A 23,484-nucleotide genomic window follows, 5' to 3' on the forward strand; every position below is an offset into this window, starting at 1 on the left:
ACACCATGAAGAAAACTGCTGTTCCCTCCCATTTCCTCCTCCAGCAGCCTCTCTGTGGGTCTGCACCGTGCTGGGTAGGTGAAACAAGAGCAGCACATGCATCACTCTCATTGTCCAGGATCCTCTTATCCTTTTATTGAGGGATTCTGAGTCTATCCTGGCTGAGCAGAATTCCTGGAGCCCTTGTAGCTCCAAGAAAATATGCATTTCTTTGACTTTCCTTAGTACAACTGAAGATAAAAATTGCTTCAAAGTCTCAAAGCCTCCCACTTGGAGGTAAATGAGAGAACACAAGTGGCAGGTGTTCCTGTTCCAACCTAAATCCTGCCCAGGAGCTGCTCAGACACAGGTATAATTTGGCTCTGAGGACTTCCCCTGGATGGGACCTGCTGCCTGAAGGATGAAGAGAAAGAGACAGGAACATATTCCTCCACTCCAGCCACCTCCTGCAGCTCATCTCATGGGAACATACTTATCTCTGCCCTCCTCGGAGAAGGGAACAGGAGAAACAGGTCCAGCCTGACGCGTTTTTGCCTTGGACATCCAAGGAGTTGATGCACCAAAGGCAACACGAATCTCCTTTGTTTTTAATGAGACCTTTGACTCAGCTTTTAAAAGATAGGTAAGAATTTTGCTTTATTTAAGAGAGCACAACTCAAGCCAGAGCCATTTCTCCCTCCACTTTTGCTGCTTTGATCTTGGCCGAAAATTATTACAAGCACAACACATGATGGCAACATTAAAGCCCAACCCAAAGGGAAGCAGTAGGGCTTTCCAAGGGAGCATTGACCATCCTGTTTCAAAAGCATCAGATTCCCCGTGGGATGGGGGCTGGATCAATCCTCACTGGCTCCCACCAGCTCCCAGGGAGGGAGAGAACTGGAGCTGAAATTCCGAATACGCAGAGGAGGCAAGACTTTTATTGCTAAAGAACTCCTGTAATATGTTGTAACCACAACCTGGTATTATTTTTATAATAAGCCTGTTTTATCGGTTTTTTTCATCCAGGTAAGCTCTGAAGGACTATTTCTCCCAGAGTAGCTTTATCCCACTCTCAGGGAAAGCTCCTCTGTTTAACATCCACACTGCAGGTTAATAAATGCCACAGTGTCATTTCCTGCACTTGCTGGGTTTAGCAAATGTCAAAGGGCAACAACGTCGGAGCAGAAAGCAAGTGTTGAAAAGGGAACCAGCAGGGACCAATAATCTCAGAAATGCTTTACATCCCTCACCCAAACTCTTCTGGGTTTACTTCATATTCCTGGCTATTTTGAAGAAAAGCTCTGATTTATTATCACTACCCAATCCCGTGATGTTCTGAATACCAGCAAATTACTGGTGCAAACACCTACATCTAGATTTAAAAAAAAAAATAAAAAAAATCTACATTTTTGAAACCCCAGACAGCCTCCCCCCTTTTCTAGAGTTATATAAAAATGGACCAGAGAAGTGGATTTGATTCAAAATTTGTCAGAGAGATTCACAGGTCCATCTGATGTTCGTTTTTAAAAAGTAAATCAAACAAAAAACCCCAGCTAACAACAAATCCCCCTTAAACTGCTACTTCAGTAGTGATAATAAAAGACAGGCTGAAACTCTTTGTTAATTATAATTCTCAGGTTACCATGAGATTTATGTTAGGAACACTTGAACAATCCTTCCTCCTCTGACCTGCACTTCAGTTAAAATAGTCTTCTTATTAGTAGTAGTAATCATAAATAATACATAAGAGGCTTTAATGAGCCATTGTGTCCAAGTAATTCCCTGTGTTTACCAGGAATATTAATTGTACCAAAGGAGTGTGCAGGGTGATCAGTTTTTGGCAGTGAAAAGGTGAATGGACAGAAATGCCATCAAAATCGTGCTTTTCCCTGCTGTATTTTAGGATTGATGCATTTAAATGACAAATCACTGCCCAAAGCCAGGCCAGTCCTCACTGCAGGAGTGGGCACAGCACCAGCCCCCACCTCCCACCTCAGCTGACCCCATACAGCCCCCCACCCACCACAGAGGCCTCCATCCTTCTGTAGGAGGATTCTGCATTTGTGGGAGTGTTTTTACACAAGAAAGGTTCTTTTACTCACAATTCAGAAGCAAAAATCTAAACAGGCAGGTCAAACCCCTCGGCTGCACTCCCCACTCCCACTCCCAGCCCCATTCCAGAGCCTCCCCTGCTGAGGACCAAAACCCACCAGCATAAGCTGAAAGCTTTTAAAAGAGGATTTCAGCAGGAGATGAGTGGGGGTTGAATGACAGCTGATTAGTCAGCAGAGAAGGGAAAGAGATGAGGCTTCCTGGTGACCAACTAGCCCTGAAGCAGGAGGAATCATAGAATCATGGAATGGTTTGGGCTGGAAGGGACCTTAAAGCCCATCCAGTCCCACCCCCTGCCATGGGCAGGGACACCTTCCACTAGCCCAGGTTGCTCCAAGTCCCATCCAACCTGGCCTTGGACACTTCCAGGGATGGGGCAGCCACAGCTTCTCTGGGCAACCTGTGCCAGGGCCTCCCCACCCTCACAGGGAAGAGTATTTCTTCCAGTATCCCACCTCAATCCGCTCTCTGTCGGTGGGAATCCATTCCCCCTTGACACTCCATGAAATTGGTCCATCCCAGCTATGGGAAAGCAAAGACAAACGGGTGCAACGTGATGTTCCCCAAGGAAGAGTTTTCCACCCATTTCCCCCTGTATCCGCTGTCCCCGGCTGCGGAAGCGCTGCCGTGGGGAGCAGAGCCCAGTGATGGATGCTGCCCTGACCTAGCAGGAGCCAGACCTCCAGGCCTTGACCCATGCAGCTTCCAATTAGCCCAAATTAGTCAGCTGTGGCCAGGGTTTGTCTCCCTTTCCACACCTGACTGTGTGAAAGCAGCAGCCCCTTTCTCCACGTTGCCCACTCATCCCTTTGTTGGCCTTACCCCTTCCCCAGGGAGCCTCCTCCGGTTTTGTTTCTCCCCTTCCCGAGCCGTGCCAGTCATTAGAGACTCCGAGCAGCCCCATTATCATCCTGGGTAATTCTTAACTCATTAGGCTTTAAAGTTGTTGGACTGCAGAAAAAAACCCCTCCAAACCGAGCAAATGCTTAAGCACAATAAAAGGGCGTTAATGTTTTACCCCACCGACAATGCCTGAGTCTGTAGGACAATTATTACGGATATTTCCATGGGTTTACTGTTACTTGTTCCTGACGTGAGGTCCTTGGCGTGGCATCTAATTAAAAATAGAGGAGTTTAATCTGCAGCCAGCCTCGGAGGGTGATTTGAATTCTCCCACTGTGAACTTTCAAACATGGAAACACGGCTGTTTGCACCGATGGGATCCAATATCCTGCCTTTGCAGAGGACTTTTTACATTTTGGCAGCCTGCACACCCAGGATTGTGCCAGACTGCAGCATTAATAATTCACTACCTGATCTGATCTTTCAGCAGGAAACACAAGTAAAGACGACATTAAGTGCTGCTTGGCTTCCCCTCCTCTGCCATTCTCCTGTTGTGTCTTCAGATTGTGCTTAATCTAATGGGAATTTAGTATTAAATTAGCACGAAAAGTCACGTTTTAGGAGGTCAAAACCACATCCACTGCTGAAGAGAAAAAGATGGATTTCCCGCTCAGTTTACCTTTAAAACCAACATTGTAATTGTTGTTTGGTTCTCTGTATGAGAAAGAGATGAAATGTGTTTAAATTAGGATGCAGGAGGGGACAGCAGAAATTTTAGACTCCTAATGAGCAGCATATTAGCACTTCTCCCCTGGTTGTGTGGAAAGGCAGGTTACCCGTGGAGATGAGAGGACATTTCCCTTCTTCAGGGGAAGAGCTCCATTTTCCTCTGCATTGCAACAGAAAGAAAACATCCTTTTAGGTGAGAAAACTGCACCAAAACATTTTTATCTGGTGGAAAATGGTCTGAGCCACTTCAGCAGTGCCAGGGAACAGCCAGTCTCACATTCAGCTGCTCTGCTCTGGGATTGTGGACCAGACAATCCCAAAAGCTTTCTGCCGTGGCAAAGCTGCTGCCACCTGAGTCCCCAATACCTAAAGTGACCTAAAACTTTTAGCAAGCTACAAGTCTTCCCTTCTCAGGGCCTGGAGTTTATTTTAAGTAAAAAAAAAACAAAACCACTCCAAAACCCCTCAAAACTTGGAAAATTGATAATCACAAAAGATAACCTCAATTTTGACAAAACACTTTCATTCAGAGTGTTATTAGAATGTGCTGTTTTTCACGTAGCCCTGTGTGCTTTCTATTTGATGCCTTAATTATTGCATCCCAAAAGCTATTAGAAGGAAAGGAAAATACTTTGCTTTCTGTTCCAAAATAGACTGTGCTGCTATTTTGCACTGCTCTGGTACTGTTATCACATTAACACTTAGAGATCCTAAGCAAGGTCAATGCCTTTGTCTGTCAGCCTTTGTACAGTCAAGAGACAGTCCTTGCCCCAAAGACCTTAAAATATAAATAGATAAGACAGACAAAGGGAGAGAGAAAGGGAACATTTCTATGGTCGTCACAGATAGGAAACGGGGAGATAAAATGATTTGCTGGAGGTCAGTGACACAGAGCTGGGGAAAGAACACTCTCAAGTCTCTGTCAAGTGTCTTTAACCACGAAGCTGGCCCCAAAAAAAGGCCTGCATTTCCTCCAGGGTTTCATTCAGGTCCCTGCAGAGAAGCCCAGGAAAGGGGGCTGTAAGGAATCAGTGCAGACTTTCAGAGAGGCTTAGTTTCAGAGAGGAACTTCCAAAAGGATCATGGCAGAAACAGCAGAAGTTTCACCACAGCTGAATCCAAAAAGCAGAAACCAAAAATCCAATGTCTGGACTCCACTGCTAAGAACACACAGGCTGAGGAAAGCAGGCAGGGATTGCTCCTCAGTGTCCATGTCAGCAGAAAAAATTGGGATGTTGTGGTCAAGAATCCACTCTCCAGGAAATAAGGGCAAGAAAAAGCAAGCAGCAGTCAGGGGCAGGAGGGGAGGATGCAAGAGCCTAAACTGATCTGTCTTTGCTGTGTCCATGACAGCACAAGGATACAGAGATGATGTCTGGTTTAGTTCCATATGCCCCAGAAAGACTGATACATTAAAAAGACAGTGGGATTTGTTTGGGACAGAATCAAAAGAACTGAAGGATCGAGTTCATATGGTTACCTTTTTCAGTGCTATCGAAAGTCATGAGAGAGAAACCAAAGGCCAACCTTACAGCATAAGCCATTCAGCAGAAGAATTTGCACTTCAGCCCCATTTAGTGGCTGGTGTATGTCCTGTCATCTGAGATTTCCCATCCTTTATTCATTTTTCTCCTTGTGTCATGAAGGATGTCAGAGAAAGAGCTCTCCTTGTCTCCCTGACAAGCTTTATGTCCCAGCACATCTGGGGGCAGCTGGCTCTGTGATTGACTGTGCATGGTGTGGTGGCTCTTATCCCTGCCTGTGACATGCCAGGCAGGTAATGTTAGAAGTCTTATGTTGAAACAGAGTTTAAGAGAGTCTGTTTAGTTAACCTAGGTTAAGTTCTGCAGTTTCTCTCTGCTTTCTCTGCCTCTCCCCAAGCATAACTGGTCACAGGAATTTGCATTTTTGGAGGTTTTTTTGAAGCCTTTGTCTTCCCAGAGTTGCTTGTGTTAGACCACAGCAGGGACATCTGTAGTGACACATAAACTAAACAGCAGTGCAGAAAAAACAAGCTGCATCTGCATCACTAACAGCTTTCAACAAGGGGTTTGTGCTCAGGCTTGTGGCAAAACTCTGCTCTGACACAGGTAAAGGGGACTAATTTGGGGTTAGAGTGCAAGAGAACACTCTGGTCCACACAGTCCCAAGCTCAGCTCTGGATTGATCCCTGTCCCACAAGTGGAGCTGGGGTTTGTCACAGCCTGGGTGAGTGACAGAGCAAAGCCATGTCTGCATCAAGCTGTGCCTGGTAGACCACAGTGCTCAGCTGAGGACAGAGCGGGGCTTTTGCAACATCAGCCTGGGGCAGGACTAGTCCCCAGCTGTCCCAGCTCCTTCATAACCCAGAGGGAGGAATAAAATCAGCTCTGCCCACCCTGTAAAGAAGGAATAAGGTCTTCAGCAGAGAACAATTCTCAGCTGCCGTGTGGGGGACAGGCACTGGCACAGCATAGTGACACCCTGACCTAAAAATGGGTCTTCAATTGCCACTGTACCCCAGGAAATCAGAAGAGCCTGTATTTCACCCCAAACACTAACCCTTTCCAGTCCCATAACCTGTGGCCCACCTTGGGTTTGCCATGTAATTTTCCCCTTGGGAAACCAACACCCTTATCCTGCTGTTTCCAGGAGCACAGACCTGTGAAGAACAGGTTCAAACTGTTCCTGTAGCTACTGTGGCCACACAGACTCTTCACCAATGTTTGAAGAAATTCTCAATTGCTGATGGATGGGAGGCTCTTGCTCAGAGTTGTCTTGGTTGCTCCATGGCTGTAACTCTGGTTATGCAGCCCTGGTGGGTTTGTGCTCAGCTCTTCCAGGGATCCTCTGTTTTCCAGAGGGAAGGATCCTTCCCAACATGCACAAGACAGGACACAAACACAGAAATAAGAGTTTAGAGCAACAAGCCCACAGCCAAGCTCAGAAACACCGCCTGCCCCACCAGGAGGGATGATACATTGCACACCATCTTGGAATATTTTGTCTTTTTTCCCCCTTCCTCACATCTCTCACTCTCCCCTCCACACTTCCCACAAACAGTAATGTCTCCCAATCCCCTCCTCTCGTTTTTCTCCCCAAAGACACACACAGCCTGCAGAGGCCCCTCCTAATTGGGGTGGTCATGGGGATAGTTCGTCTTGCAAGAGCAACGCCCGTGGGGCAGAGGGGAGGCTCCGGTGCCCCATCCTGCCTGCAGACCCACACCTGTCCCTTGTCACAGCTGGGCTGCCCAGACCTGGAATCTAATCCCAGGAGGGCTGGGGAGGGAGGTTATTTTATCTTCAGAGAAAGGCAAACAGGATGGGCACTCATCGATCTTGAGAAAGAAACATTAGCCAAGCCAAACACACAGCGGGGTCTGAAGCAACAGGATGTCCATGATGTAATGCCTGGATTCACCTTGGCATCTCCTTTTACAGTAAGGACAGACTTGGAGAGGAAATGAAGAGATGTGAGAACAGGACAAAGAATATTTTCCAGAAGCATTGACCAAAACTGCTCTAATTCAATGCTGCCTCCCCACAGCAGAGAGGGAGGTCAGACTTACTGCTGGAAACCATCACACCCCATCAGACCCATGGACTCACCACCACCTGCCCAGATGCCCATCCACCGTCACAAACAGTGCTTTGAGCAATTCACCCACACAAACACCTTTGCAGGACCCAAAAATGTTTTCCTCTTCCTTACTCTGTGGCAGTGCCCCTGGTGAGGTGCAGAGTAACTGGGAGAAGAGCTCTTGCATTTCCAGCTGGAGCCAGTCATGACTCAGCAGGAGCCCAAAAGCACCTTGGCAGGAGGTAGAACTGTGGGACACCAACTCATGCCCACATCTGACATGATTTTGGGCTAGAAGAGATGTGAGGAGTCCTGCAGAGATGTTCCTGCTGGTGCAAACTCACCTTTATCCAAGCATATGAGACCATATTTTTGGTTATTGGCTCAGACCCTTTCACCTGTGGACAAAGAGGAGGCAAACACCCTCATGTCATCCCTTTCTGAGAGTCACCCCAGGTCACCAGGTTCAGTCAGAGCAGCAGTAGGATGGCATTGGGACAGTGAGAAACAGCTCCAGGCTCAGGCAAAGGGCCATTTGTCAGGTGCTAAGGAGTTACTTTGCCCTTAAAAATATTCTTTAGGCAGGTAGAGCACAAAATAATCTTCCAGCTCTGGCCTTGGCCACCAGAACTCACATCTCACAACACATGGTGGCCAACACACTTGAGCCAAGGGAACTGCAGTGACTGCAAGGACTGGCACACAGAGCTCTGCTCCCCAACTCAGGAAGGACATGGAGCTGTTGAACAAGTCCAGAGGAGGCACCAAGAGGATCAGAGGGATGGAGCAGCTCTGCTGGGAGGAAAGGCTGGGAGAGTTGGGATTGTTCAGCCTGGAGAAGAGAAGCTTTGGGGTGACCTAATTGTGGCCTTCCAGGACCTGAAGGGAGATGACAAGAAAGATGGAGAGAGACTGTTCACAAGGGCCTGGAGTGACAGGACAAAGGGGCAATGGCTTCAAACTGATAAAGGTCAGGTTGACATTGGATATTAGGAAGAAATCCTTCCCTGTGAGGGTGGGGAGGACCTGGCACAGGTTGTCCAGAGAAGCTGTGGCTGCCCCATCCCTGGAAGTGTCCAAGGCCAGGTAGGACGGGGCTTGGAGCAACCTGGGCTAGTGGAAGGTGTCCCTGCCCATGGCAGGGGGTGGAACAAGGTGGTCTTTAAGGTCCCTTCCAACCCAGGCCTTTCTATGATTGCACAAAACGTGGCTGCCAAGGGGCTCCGATGAGCACAGTCAGAATCAAGGCTCTGAACTCAAGGTCACGACAACCCTCTGACAGCAGCTCCAGCACATGGAAGTCTCTGGTACTTCCCAGCTCTTCCTGGCACAGATGGCACCAGGAGGAGCCGTGGTCCTTCCCCTGCAGCCACAGGGAGCTGTGAGGAACAGAAACATAATTAAAGAACATTGGGAAGAACTTCATGGAAATGGGTGGTGGTTGTGTTTGAGCTGAAAGTCAAAGTCTGTTTGATCTCCTCATTTACCAGAGGTAGTTCAGGGAGTTAACTACTGGCATGGACCTCAAAAGTTTATTTCCTTGCCAGTATTCCGAGGCTTCTGTTACCTCCTGTAACAATAACACTGTAAAATTAGCCCTGCATTGGTGCTGAATTGCACAGCGTTTCTCAAAAGAGAGCAAACAGAGCTAATCTGACCATCCAGGCACTGATTAAAACCAACACCCCTGAGAACAGGGTAATAAAGATTCGACACTTGCAGTGCTTGCCGTGAGAGACCCGTCTTTGTGTAAGGATGTGCCTCATTAAGCCCAGCACCGCGGACCTGCCACCCCCGGGCAGAGCCTTCCTGACGCTCCAAACAGTTGCAAGTGGGAGGCAACACATCCCATGGAGGTTCCCCTTGATCCCATCTGCCTCCTGTTTCTGGTTAAGAACTTTTAGCCATTGTTTTTTGATGCCAAAACACAAGTTTTTTCAGCTGATAGGAGATCTCTGTGTTTCCAGTGGGAAATGAGAATTTGTTTTAGAGGGTTTTGCTGGAAGATCTCATTCAGTAACTGGGGGGTCTTCCCATTTCCCCCTCTTCCTGAAGAAGTAGTTCATATTTCCTTTGGAAGCTTTCATTCTTCCAGTAAAATGTAGTTTGTTTTTAAGCTGGAAGCTTTAGTTGTTCTGGCTGAAGTGGCATGTTGTTACCTCTGGGGCTTTAACAGTTTAATTTTACTCTTTTGAAAAAACATTAGAGAGAAACTTCCCTAAATGGGTGCCTTTATCATAAAAGGCCATTAAAAGTTTTGGACAAACTTTTGCCTAAATAAAAATTGCTCTTAAATAACACTGCAGTCCTGCTCAGATTTAACTTCTTCCCGTTTATTTTATTTAGTTTCTGCTTCATGGTCCCTGGCAGGAAATTGGAGTCAATCCCAACCTCAGATATATTAACAGCCCTTTTTTGAGCATGCTACCAGAGATTTGTGATTGTCAGCTTTGACTTAGCAAACATTTGAATGACAAACCTTTTAAATGGAAGAGTTTCAAAAGCCTCTGTCCAGAATCAGCTTCCTGTAAATTTGCCTGTCATAACTGATTCTGTTTGTACTGTTCAAGTTTGTTCTGATGTTCAAGTTTGTACTGCAAATGGAAGCTGTATCCAAGCAGTTATTGGGAAATATTATTTAAAAAGAAAGGGAAAAAAAAAAGTCAAACAGGTTGGTGGGAGAACTTCTGATTTTTTTATTTAAATAAGGTAAGCCCAACTTGGGGGTTTACAGAAGATAAACCATTTGCACAAAAGATCCTCACCACAGATCACTTCAGAGTGATTTCCATTTCTGACCAGCTCTGGAAGTCATTCAAACCTAGCAGGAAAAGGAAAAGTTATTTTAAATTAACACTCTTGCCCACCTCTGCACCCCAGAGCAGCTGAGGGCCACTGCTTCCCAGGCCTGGTGAGCAGTCCCAGGAACCTGGCTTAGCACAGGAGGTAGGGGAAAAGCCTCCTTTGGTACTTCTGTTTTCTCATAGCCAAAAAAACAGGACCCAAAATCAATTTACTGACAGTTTATTGCCATGCCAGGGTAGCACCAGAGGGAAGGAGCCAGGAGTGATTCCTCCTGCTTGTTGGGGGAGCTCAGTCGGGCTCTGTGAGCTGAGCTCAGGGCACAAGGGAAGCTCTGAGCTTTGATCTTCAGGAGTTCTCAAGTTTTCCAGAGTGTGGAAAAGCCCAGTTTAGATTCCCAGCTGAAGGAAACCCCATCACTCTGCCCAGAAAAACCAGTGCTTCCAACCTCTGTGTGACCTCCCTGGCTCCAGAGAGCAGAGTGGCATCAAATGCCCTGGAGATTCCTCCACGATGGCCTGTTTCCACCCAAACCCACACCCAGCCTTAGAAGCCTTGGCACATCACCAGGTCCTGTGGGGATACCAAGGCTGTTATTCAGACACAGCTCTGAACAGCATCCACATTTTGGAGGGTTGCAAAGGCTTTAGTGAGGCCCAGCGTGTTGCCCCTTCCCCCCTGACAGCTCCACAGAAGACACCTGAGGGTCCTGAGCAATGGAGAAGGTCCTTTGGCTTCCACCCACCTCCCAGCACTGCAAAAATCTTCTGCACTGGTGAACACAGACAGACCAGAGCACACAGCACAGGAGAACAGCTCACCTTCACAGGGGCACCCATGGGCTCCCCAGGCTCTCACCCACTGACCCTCTGAAGAGAGGGAGGCAAATTAATACCTCCCCTGTGAGCAAAGGCTGAGAGAACAGGGGTTGTTCAGCCTGGAGAAGAGAAAGCTCTGGGGGGACCTAATTGTGGCCTTGCAGTCCTTGAAGGAGTATGGAAAAGAAGGGGAGAGACTACAAGACCCTGGAGTGACAGGACAAGAGGGAATGGATTCACACTGACAGAGGGCAGGTTTAGATGAGATATTAGGAAGAAGTTCTTCCCTGTGAGGGTGGTGAGGCCCTAGCACAGGTTGCCCAGAAAAGTTGTGGATGCCCCTGGATCCCTGGAAGTGTCCAAGGCCAGGTTGGATGGGCTTGGAGCAACCTGGGCTAGTGGAGAATGTTTCTTGATCATGAATTTCAACTCCTGGCCCTGCCCAGGAGACCCCAACAATCCCACCCTGTCCCTCAGAGTATTGTCCAAACCCTCCTGGAGCTCTGGCAGCCTTGGGGCTGTGCCCACTGCCCTGGGGAGCCTGGGCAGTGCCCAACCAGCCTCTGGGGGAAGAACCTTTGGCTGAGATCCAACCTGAGCCTGCCCTGACACAGCTCCAGCCATTCCCTGGCTGCTGTCCCTGGTCCCCCCAGAGCAGAGCTCAGTCCCTCAGGCTCTTCTGATTCCCTGGCATCCTGTCCCTGGTCATGAGAGTGAAGAGATCAGTGCCTGCCCCTCTGTTGCCCCTCCTGAGGATGTTGAAGACCCCAGTGAGGTCTCCTCTCAGTCTCCTCCAGGCTGAACAAACCAAGTAACCTCAATCACTCCTCATAAAGTTTCCACTCCAGACCTTTCCTCATCCTTGTGGTCTCCTTTAGACATTCTCCAATAGATTAATGTCTTTTTTTATATCGTGGTGCCCAAAAGTGCCCCCAGAAGTCGAGGTGAAGCCACACCAGTGCAGAGCAGAGAGGGACAATCCCCTCTTTTAGCAGCTGCTGAAGCTGTGCTTGATGTCCCTGAGGACATCAACATCCTTCTGCTGCCACAACAAGCTGAGTTTTCCCCTTCCCAGCAGCTGCCAATCCCACCTGGCACCAGTGCTTCCTGCTGCACGGGAACAAAGGGAATAAACACGGAAAACTAAATGCTTGCAGTAGGAAGGTTGGACTTCAGCAGGATCTGCTGCACAATCCAGCTTTCTGGGCAGCTCTGCAGAGGGAGGCAGTGGGGCCAAGGGTCCTGGGAGAGCAGAGGGAGATGGGCAGCCATGGATGGGACTCGGAGCTCCAGGTCAGAGCAGCGGGATGGGGCCAGCTGGGGAACTGCATCCCTGTTATCCGTGACAGAGCAGAGGGAAAGAGTCTCCACGTGGCATTTCTTTCTCTCCACTGAACGTTTTTCATCTGAGCTTCTTTTTTGATGTAGGACATCTCACTGCCACAAGAAAATGTCTCTTCTTTCTCCCTGAAAATGGGCCTTGAAAGCCCTGAAAACTGTCACTTTCTTGTGCTTTGGTTTTGTCCCCTTTTTTTTCCCGCTGGCCCTCTGTCCTGCCCTGCAGAAGAGTGATCTGTTCTCACTCTCTACTTTCCCTATTTTCCCCTGGAAAAGGGATATGGGAAGAATAAGGTAAAAACCAAGAATGATTATAATCCAGCTCGAGGAACAATTTGGGCCAGTTTCCTTTTCCTGGTGTTATTTTTGCTGAAAACATTCAAAGCTGGTTTTTATCATTATTTTTTTCTTTTTCACAACTTAATCTTCTGCCAGCTGTACTTAAGCTTGTCATAGATGTAAGGAGGGAACTGAAGCCAGAGTTGGTCAAAAAAACCAAAAACTCTTTAAAAATTTTTTTTAAACTCCACTGAATATTCATTTTCAAAACCAATCATCACCCTCCTCCCAAACAAGGAGTGCTTTGCAATCTTTCCCCTCTGCTATATTTCTCTGATGTTTTTAATAATTGCATTTATTTTTCAGTTTGCCTGTGTCAGGATTCTCTCTGTTTGGGCTGTGGCAGGGGCAGAGTTCATCTCACACACACAAAGTCCAGCCCACAGCCATCCTGCTCACCACAGATGGGATCATATGGATAAGGACAAACCTGGTCTTCAGGAGAGCTGCAAACATTTCCCTGAGCAGATCAACTCACCAGCTCCAAGAGCAAAAATGTTGGATTTATCCTGTTTTACCCTTCCCCTGGCTAGAAGAAATCCTGCAAGAGGTGGGGCAGGATGCAGGGGTGGGTGTTTTCATCCAGCCCAAGATTCCAGGGAAGAGGCTGGAGAGCTCCTGGGCTGCCCAGAGCTGCCCTGGAGTGCTGCTGGTGCTCTAATCCAGAGCGCTGGGGTATTTGAAATTTCAATTATTTATGTGTTCATGCTGTGGGTTAATGCTGACTGACACTAAAACACTGCCTAGATTTAGCTTCATAAAATTTTTATCCCCACTATGAACTGCAAGTCTTTCTCCAATTTCATTTAAAGGAAACAGAGTATTGAAAAGCCTACTGAGGAATTCATGAGCAACTTAGCTACAACCTCACTTTTCCTCCTAGCCAAATCCTGGGACTTCATTACCATGGCAACATATCATAATTTTAATTCCCTTCCTGATTGCTGCTGCACACAGACCAATACATCTGCTTGCTTTCCTCGGAGCCTGCCATGCACATTGGGGTGGGTGTAAGGGGCATGGCATTTGCTTTCTGGGCCTCCTGATCCAGGAAAGGATGCTGTGTCCTGGGTTTTTTTGGGGTGAAACACCCAGGAAAGGTCAATAAAATTCAACAAACCTGACTCAGGCAGTGCTTGTGGTGCTCTGAGCTTCGGGCACCTCAAATGTGCAGGCACAGCCCAGGGAACCCCTGGAAGGAAAAAGCCATATTCTTTGTGGGATTTTAGGTATTATAAGAAGGAAAAGCAGCTTCCATCACTGAGAGAACTGAAAGGAATGAGAGATGTTTGTGAGGACACAGGCTCTCCAGTCATCATGAGTCCCTGCTTTGAGGTTTCTCCCATTTTAGGAATTATCACACTCAGAAGCACTTACAGGATTATAATCTCTGTTCTGGAGCCCGAAACAGGACCCAAAACACCACCAGACTGATGATTATCTTAATTATTTATCTAGTTCACATAAAACCAGTTGTTCAAGGCTGAAAAGCCTCGTTCAGACCCAGAGCCCACCAGGGAGCCCCGGGGGGGTCTCAGATCTTTGGTGCTGCTCTGTGGACAGCAGACACCAGCCAGAGAGCTCAGACAAGCTGAGCCAGGGATGGAGACAGTCACTCCACCCCTTGAGCACGAGCCATTAATGAGCCATTAATGAGCCATTAACCATCAGAGGCGATTTGCTGCCACATCCCAGCATCCCATACCCTTCTCCTGGGCTGAGCTCCACAGCGTTCCCCTCGCAGTGCACCCCAGTGATGATGAGGGGAATGGGTGTCCCTGCAGTCGGTGTTCCTGTGGGAATTAGACCCCCCATGGGCAGAAAATTCTGGGGTTTATTCCCCTCAAACCCCCCAAAAAAACCAACAAAGTCTCCTGGAAGCTCCCTCCAGTAACTCACCCCTGACAGACAGTGGCACAGACACCCCATGGGTGAGCTTTTGGTCTCTGGTGCTCATCACTCTGGAGGAAGATAGAAAGGACCTTCTGGAGTTTGGACCTGCCCTCTAAACTCACTTGAACTTCATTATACGTGTGTATTTATCATGTGTGTGCATGTATATAATATTTATTGCATGTATGTATTTATAACGCCCAATTTTGTTGCAAACATCTGGAGAGTCACAAGCCATTTGAGGACAGAAAAAGGATGGGAGATTCACCCTTCTTTAAGGGCAGGAATGAAGGCTCCACTGAAAAGAGTAGATTGAAATCTTAGTGGAATATTGCTACAAGCCAGCCTTTTTTCTCCACCTCTAAAAATCCAGCCCTTCCTCTTGCTGAAGGGTTAAAAATTCTGAACAGAAACCACAGTGTTTTCCTTCTCTTTTTCTGAGCTTTTTTATTTAGTTACTCTTTCATTATTGTTTTCATTCATCTAAAAAGTAATCTAAGTAATTATAATCATAAAATGGATGTGAGCAAAATGGGTACTGCGGGGTTTATAAAACACAAATTTCCCTTTTCTGGGAAATATGGTCTCGCCTGCACTTAAACCTTTCAAGCTCTGCCCAGACTCCTAAGGTGGCACGAACCCCACAAGGCTTGTAAGGCCCTGAAGAGGAAATCACTTCAATATCCAGCTCTCCTCAGCAGATGCAGGGTTGCCAATGGAGCACTTCAGCCCTGCCTTGCACCAGGATCCATCCTCACTGGAGAGGGAAAGGATCCTTGTGGAGTCTCAATTAATAAATGTCTGAGAAATGGGTTTGGTAACACTGGACATGCACAGGAACATCTTTGGTGGAGGTGGATCCCCCAGCTGAGCTGAACTTGCTCCAACCTCCCTGGTTGCCACCAGGCTGAGCATCCAACCTGCATCAGGAAACCCACACCCAGCAGGAATCACCCTCTCAGCCAGCAAATGACCCCATTTGGTTCAGTTATTTTTTTTCTTTTTTAACTGTTTTCTGAAAACAACCCAAGAAAAACCTTTCTTGATGTTCCACGAAGCCCTTACTGGCAAAATATCACTGATGTGAAAACAAGGAACCTTTGTTACAGGTTGAATGTGTCCAAACTGCTCCAGCCTCTTCTTTATTTTGCAACTTTTTGTTTATTTTTAAACCGGTAACTACACTCTGCATTTTAATTTATGCAGAAAGGGGGAATTCCACTGTAAGTTAGGAATGGAAAGCACCAGCCCTTTGCCTGGGAGATCACGTAACCCACCTCAGAAACTAACTTTTATTCCCAAATTACTAGAAAATCCTGAGGGAAGGGCAGGTCTGAATGCTATGTCCCCTGTGCAGTGGCAGGTAAGAAACTCAAGCCTGGCTTCATGCTGAAAAATGACATTTCTTCTTCCAAAGGTGGTCCCTTTGCCACCTCAGCACCGTGGTACAAACTGCATGGGAGATGACAGGTATCCCAGATCCCCTACAGCATCTGAAATGGACTGCAGTGCATCCCAAATAATTCACTTAGTGGTTATTCAGGTGTAGTGACCAAAACATTCTCTACAGATCCTTCCAGAGCTGTTATTTTGCCCAGAAAATCAAGATTTTTTTTTTGAGAAGGCATTGCTTCCCAGCTGCTTCCCGTACACCAGTGGCAGGGGATAAATTCTCATTATTTTAGATAAAATCAGCTCATTTCAAAAAGTCCCCCAGCTTTTGAACTGAAGGACTTCTAAGCGTGAAAATCTACTTCTCTGCTGCATCACCTCCCGTGCAAGCAGCTGTCAGTCAGGGCAGGGTGGCCTTCAGCCCAGTGGGGATGGAGGGGCTGTGTCTTCATAGCCTGGATCTGGAATTTGGGTACATTGCTGGGGATTTGGGTCTTCCTGAGCATCCTTACAAGGACCTGGGGGTGCAGGTGGGTGACAGGCTGGACAAGCCCTGGCAATGTGCTCTGGGACCCAAAAATCCCCCATGCCCTGGGCTGATCCCACAGCAGGGGAGGGGGAGATTCTGCCCCTCTGCCCCCTCAGGTGAGACCCCCCTGCAGAGCTGCTCCAGCCCTGGGGAACAGCACAGGGAGGACATGGAGCTGCTGGAGAGAGTCCAGAGGAGGCACCAAGAGGATCAGAGGGATGGAGCAGCTCTGCTGGGAGGAAAGGGGAGAGAGTTGGGATTGTCCAGCCTGGAAAAGAGAAGCTTTGGGGTGACCTAATTGTGGCCTTTCAGTGTCTGAAGAAGCAACAGGAAAGATGGAGAGAGACTATTTCCAAGGGCCTGGAGTGACAGGACAAGGGGGAATGGCTTCGCACTGACAGAGGACAGGTTGAGATGAGATATTGTGAAGGAATTCTTCCCTGTGAGGGTGGGGAGGCCCTGGCACAGGTTGCCCAGAGAAGCTGTGGCTGCCCCATCCCTGGAAGTGTCCAAGGCCAGGTTGGACGGGGCTTGGAGCAACCTGGGCTGGTGGAAGGTGTCCCTGCCCATGGCAGGGGGTGGAATGAGATGATCTTTAAGGTCCCTTCCAAATCAAACCATTCTATGATTCTGTGATTTTATGATCCTCACTGGTGCTCAGGAGATGAAGATACAAATCCAAGCCGTCCCACAGTCTCCCTGCAGTGTGAGCAGAGAAAGAACCAGTGCCAGAAGATGGTACAGTCCACACTAAAGTAGGTGTCCAAGGTGGAAACATTTTCCTCCTCATTATGAACAGAAAGCTGTGATTTAGAATCGACATCTACACAAGACTTTCACCTGCAGCAGCAGGTGAGACAAATCCCACCTTCACCTCACTGTCCCTGAGCTCGTGTGCTGGGAAAATCCTTCTAGTTCTCCACCACGGGTGACATCCTGGTTCTCTGGGTGAGCATCAGTGTAGTTGGATTTAGGACAAACAACCTCCTCACAGGTGACAGCAAGACCCTCTCAGGAAAGTCCAGACCCCTGGAGCAGTGCTAGGAGGAAGGTAAGACTCAGAGAAGAGTCTTGAGCTGAGCACAGCAAGCCTGACCTCCACAGCAGGTTGATTGATCTTTGCTAAAGGCATCAGTGATCTGATTTTCTCCTCAGGATTTTTTCCCCAATCCTTAGCCAAGTGAAGGACACATAGTTGTTTAGACCTTGGTGAAACTGTGGGGAGGCAGATGTACCCCCAGCAGCCCTGTGCAACAATGTGCATTTCCACATCAATCCATTTTTTTTTGACGTGCTGATTTTTTTGCAACATGTTAAACAGCAAAGTTAATCAGGCCTTTCCATTTCTCTAACCAGCTTTAAGGGATTTGTAATATAATACTCAGTTACTGGAGAGCACAAGGAAATTGTTTGTCTGATTATGAATCTGTTATTTATTGTGTATTAAGAGCACGATCACCTAGTACAGGATATTTTCTCCCAGTTTTAGGGAGGTGGGAGGGGAAATCCACAGTCCCATCCCACCAAATGACATAAACCCTCTCTGATCTCACAAGTCACCTCCCGAATACTAAAGAGCTGGGACATAAAAGCTTTTAAAGAATATAGTTTCCAATTAGGTCATTGGTTTCAAACACAGGGTGTACTAAATTAGTAACATTTGGTGGTAAATTTCTTTGAAGTTCTCATTAATCTTGGTCTTGGATTTGAACTGTTCTTGGCCATGTTCCTCATAGAATTTGGATCCCAGTTATGTCAAAACAACTGATTAGCCCCCACAGTTTGAAGGCAGGGGGGATTAGGTAGGGCTGGGTGTTGGATTTCATGAAAGGCCTATTTACCTCGGCGTCGAGCATGACCAAATGGGAGGGCAGCCAGCAGGGGCGACGTGCTGGAAGGATTCCAGCCCTCCTGTCTCATTAGAGATCCCCAAATGGGAGAGATGGATTTGTGAGAGCAGCCACTGTTCAGAGGCAGCTGCCCACAGGGCCCAGGCGAGGGCTGAGGGCTGTGGGCAGCTCCTGTAGTGGCTCCTCTGCATAATAAGGCTGCCCACCTCTTCAGCTCCTGGGAAGTCAGTGGAAAGGAAGGAATGCTCTCGAGGAACATCTTCAGGTGGTGTCCTTTCTTCTCCATGAATGGCCTGAAGCAAACTTCCTCCCAAAATCAATTGAACTCTTTCCATCTATTCCAACACATTCAAAACCAGGCTCCTGAACAGCTCAGAAACACCAAAAAGCAAGAACTGTTAAGCAACTCAACGGGATGCTCTCATGTAGCCTCCATCTAAGGAGCAATAAGTTTAATTTGTGACTTAATGAACCATAACCCAGAGGAGAAAATACCCAGTGAGCCATGGCAGTGGTGAAGCTTGGGAAGTTCTCAATGGGATGTGCTCCAGAGAATCAAACCCAGGGCACACTCATGTCCATGGAGCACATCTCCTTCCTGAGGCTCCAATTAGTCAAAGAATGAAGGCACTGGGAGGCCTTTCCTGGAGATCACAGCCCAGCAGCAGAGACCTGACGAGCAGAAGGCTCAGAAGCTGCATGAAGAAAAGTGCTGTGTCTCACTGGAGCATGAAGGGACTGAGAGACAGGCTCCTGTCAGTGCCCAGGGGACACCTGATCCCCAGCCAGGACAGAGTGCCAGCCCTGCAGGGTGCAAGGCCAGCCTTATTTACAGGTCAGGTGGATTCAGGCAGGCTTGGCACAGCTTCAAACCTCTTGTCATCTCTCGCACTTAACACTCAACTTCTGTGGCACCAGGATGGGCAGCAACAGCATTTCTGGGTGGTGGAGCTGTGTGAGACAGGAACCAGCCTTCCCAGGGCTCTCTGTGGGCAGTGCTGCTCCTGCCTGTGCTGGGGAACTGCCCTGGGGGGAAAGAGCTCATGAGGAAACTACAACTGGTGCAGCAGCAACAAGGCCTGAGGACACCAGTAGAGTGCTCAGTCACAATAACGTGGTATAAAAGTGTTAAATCCATCTGTTCCTTGACAGGAAAAACAATCCTCATATTGTGCTTTAATTTGAGAAAATTATTGTTGCAGGGTTTATTTTATATAAAAATCTTACTTCTATCTCTAGACAACCTATTTTGAACACATCAGTGATCACGAAGTCTTCTCTTACACCAAAATGCAGTGAATGTCTTGTTCCCACCAGCCCTGATAAACACATCCAGCTTTCAGCCTTAATCCAACCTCACTGGTTTTAGCAGGAGCTCTTCCCATCAATAATCTGTACATATGCAGAGGTGTTTGCAGGATTGTGGCCACACAATTAATAAAGAACTGACTTTAATAAGCCTAATTAGGGTCATTCCCCGGTAGTGTGAAAATAGCACTGATGCTTATTGGCTGGGGAGGGAGAAATCACAAGTACTTTCCCACAAGTTGGTGACCTCAGGGTAGGACTTCAGAAATCTCTCCCATAAAACTGGAAAACCCAGTTGGCTGCATTTTGATGGAGCCATTGGAAAATACTTTCTTTCTTTCTTTCTTTCCTTCTTTTTTTTTTCTCAGCAGAACACTTTGGCTCAGAACCATTTCTTCCACAGTTTGGAGCTCAGTAATGTCCCTCACATAATGATGTCAAAGCATGGAAAAAAAAATAGCCAAGAGGAGGAGAAAGAGTGTGCAAGAGCCCTTTTGGAAGGATTCTATTCTGAAGAAAGGGAGTTACACAGGCAAAAAGAGAAGTGTGTTGTGGTGCTTGTCGTCTTGTTTTCTTCAGGAATATAAGCTGCAGCTGGAGGGCAGGTGGCACAAACCCAGTTCATTTGTCTGCTGGCTTTGGGAGCTTGTTTTGACACCACTGATGAAGTTCTTCTCAACAGAGCAGAGCCGTTTCCTCCACTTGTCCTCATCTCTCCAGCTCCCAGGACCTGCTGTAGAATCCCAGAATGGCTTTGGTTGGAAGGGACCTTAAAGACCATCTTGTTCCAACTCCCCTGCCATGGGCAGGGACACCTTCCACCAGAACAGGTTGCTCCAAGCCCTTCCTGACCTGTCCCCAAAACAAACCAGCCCAACCAAACCCACGAGGTGCTGTGGCCTCTCCAGCACTGCCCACCTTGCCCCCAGCACGTGGCCAAATCTTCAGCGAGTCCAAAGCCCCTGAGCTGTCCCTGAACATTCCAACAGTGATTTGGAAGCTGGATGGTGTCTCTGTGTCCTTTCCTGAGGTGAAAACCTCCTCCTTGACCCGCAGATGCTGCAGTGCTTCCATCCCGGTGGGACAGAGCAGGCAGCACACGCTCCAGCTCCACGGAAGAGGGAAGGTGGGAGTTTTCCACGGTAAAGCATTTCCTCTGGTTCCCATCCAGTTAAAAACCATTCAGTGGCCGACAACAGCTTCTCATCTGGCCTGTTGTGAAACCACTATTTCAGCACAATTTACAGCCTTTTGGGGAAGGGAGAACTCGGTTATTTAGTAACTTCCCTGCACGCCCTCAGGAAGGTCAGATCCTTTTGTTCCCTGCCAGAACAGTGAAAGCAGTAAACTACAGGAGGGGGAACGTGTTGGGAGCTTGTACTTCCAGTGCAGTGCACCTGGATAACCCTGCAAACAGCCCTACAGTGCAGAGAGGTCAGGCATGGAGGGGTGGGATGTTGTGGGATTGGGGCACCAGAGCAGGTCCAGCAGTGCTGGGGCAGCTCAGGAGCTCAGTGCTGCAACACAAAGTACGGGGCTGATGCACCTTACCGAGGTTTGGGTAAAATCTGCTGCTTAAAACCAAGCACCAGGAGGGGGCTGATCCCCATTAATTTCCCCTTAGTAGCCTTTTTCCTGCTAGGAGATGGAAAATAGGTGCAGGTTTTCTTCCCCACAGCTGCTGGCACCTCTGGAGCACAGTGTGGGACTCAGCTTTGCTCCCAGGCTCTTGTTAGCAGCTGCCTCAGCTTGCAGGGCACTGCAAAGCTTGTATGGGCTCAGAGCAGGGCAGGAAAACCCAGGGCTAAGGCAGGAATGAGACTGATTTCCCAAGGAGCTTCCCCACCCTAACAATATTTATTATTTTTTAAAATAACAAGAGGTGAAAAAAAGTTAGTGACATTATTTCTATGCTGCCTTGTGTCCAAAGTTTTGTGGAGTTTTAATTGTTGTTATTTTCCACACCTCAGGCAGGTTCACACGACACAGACCCAACGGGGAGGGAGAAGCCAGTTGAACACACCACTAATTGTTGCACCGAGTTTTCCCATGAACCTCATTCAATTCCCAACCAGGGGTTTGGGGAACAAAGGTTAAAAAATCCTCCAGGCTCAAAAAATTCCCAAGGAAGAGAAGGAAACATCTTCCATTGTTGCTACACATTTGTTAACATTTCATTTCACCAGAAATCAATACAGCCCAAACATTTCTGCCAAAAGCACAAAGGAACAATGGTTCAAGGGCTGCAGAACACGGAGACTTTTTTTATCACCTCACCAAGGTATAAAACAAACACTTTCCCTCTGCCTCCCTGTTTATTCTCAACAATATTTGTCCAAGAAGAGCTGAAACTTATCTCCAGGAAGTTTGCAGAGGAAAGATAGTGGATGAGCAGAGAATCAAGATCAGCATTTTGAACAGCCCAGGCGGGGATGGCAAAGCAGCAGTTCCCAACATCATCTTCACCTCATCGTGCTTGTTCAGCCTGACAATCAACATCTTATTATGCAGCCCCAGCGTTTCTCTGCAATTTAAACAAGGTGTGGGTGATGGTGTGTGATCTCCAAGGTCACTCGCTGCAGAGCTCTCTTTAGCCCAGTGGTCTCCAGCTATTGAGGAATAAAAATGACACTTTCACCAAAGCAGATTACATCCTGGAAGTGTAACACACTGCAGCAAGTGCACTGGGAATTATCAGATGGGAGATCTGGGAGATCCAGCTTGGAATACCTTAACTTTTCTGTGTATAAAGGAGGTTTCTGGGATCCAGAAACATTCCAGTGGAGCCCTCAAAGAAAGAGTTTCCCCCCTTCATTTGTTTCCAGGTACATGGATTCATAATTATGGCAATCTCTTCCCATTGTACCTGGATACATCAACCTATTTGGAGTGTATTTCCTTGGATGTACTTTACCTTGAAAGAATTCCTCTCTGCCCGACAGGGAAATATTACATTCTGCACATTAAAAGCTCCTTTAACCTATCATGAAATTTCCATTCTTTCTTTTCCCATGCTCTTATCTGAAGAGAATCTTTTTCTTCCTCCATTCAGCAACTGGCTCCTGTCTGCTTTAGCCAGTAGTTGCCTGGGGCATCCCAGTAATTCCTGTGATGATTAACCCCTGTCACCAAGGCCGGGCTTCGACATCACAGAACAAGCAGGTTCCTTTTGGGAACAGATGGATTTATATATTAAGATTTAACCAACGTTGGCAAATGCCACGTGGTGTATATTTGCCAAACCCTCAGGAAGGATTTTCTAACCTCACAGTGAGACAGACCAAAGTTTGAGAAAAGTAAGAACATTTGGCAGTGCATATTCGAGTCAACTGGAAGTGATTGCTTGGAGTGATTGGTGGTCACACAGATGGTGAGAAGATGATGTGGGTCCATGAGTTCACTGGAACATCCAGGTGGTGAAAAGATTGGGGCTGGAGGAGGAACACATTTAAATTTACCTGCCAGTAACTCCCAATGGGCAACTTTTGATGCTTTTCCCCATTTCATAACGACTCCATACAGAACGACTTGCAAATTTATCATATTCTTAATTCCTATCAAAGTCCCTATCCTACCAGCTCTGCTTTGCACATAAATCTAACACATCCTAAGCCAGGACTGTGGCACTGACTCGACTGGAGGTGGCAGAACCAGCCTCAGAGCAGGGTGCGCTCCTGGGCTGGGTGAGCAGCATCCCAGGCACCTCACACAGAGAAGCGCGTTCACAGCGTCTGGGCAGCATTCAGATTCCCAGGGCTTGCACTCATTAACATGCCAATTTCTTGTTCAAGATGAAAAGGGGAGGAAATCTTGCAAATAAGCTCGTAAATAAGATTTTTTTTCCCTTAGCAGAATGACAGCTTTCTGTATGTTAAGTGTATTCCTTCTGGCTACAGCGTAGACGCAAAGAATTTTTGAGCAGCGTAATGCCGTGTGTGCAGGTTGCTAACCTGGGAAAGAAACTCCCCAAAACAAAGGCTAGCATCGA

The 23,484-nt window shown here is 47.5% G+C and overlaps 1 long non-coding RNA gene across 1 annotated transcript; it reads right to left on the reverse strand.

Annotated features, from left to right (window-relative positions):
* Positions 1 to 20,011: 20,011 nt before the first annotated feature.
* Positions 20,012 to 22,599, reverse strand: LOC113971565. Its single transcript, XR_003535590.1, has 3 exons — positions 22,411 to 22,599; positions 20,415 to 20,708; positions 20,012 to 20,229 (listed from the first exon to the last, which is right to left on the reverse strand). It is a non-coding gene; the product is annotated as an uncharacterized LOC113971565 (long non-coding RNA).
* Between the last annotated feature and the right edge of the window lie 885 nt (positions 22,600 to 23,484).

Source organism: Neopelma chrysocephalum, unplaced genomic scaffold (assembly GCF_003984885.1).
Source record: "Neopelma chrysocephalum unplaced genomic scaffold, ASM398488v2 Primary Assembly neopelma1_84, whole genome shotgun sequence".
In the NCBI taxonomy this organism is placed as follows: domain Eukaryota; kingdom Metazoa; phylum Chordata; class Aves; order Passeriformes; family Pipridae; genus Neopelma; species Neopelma chrysocephalum.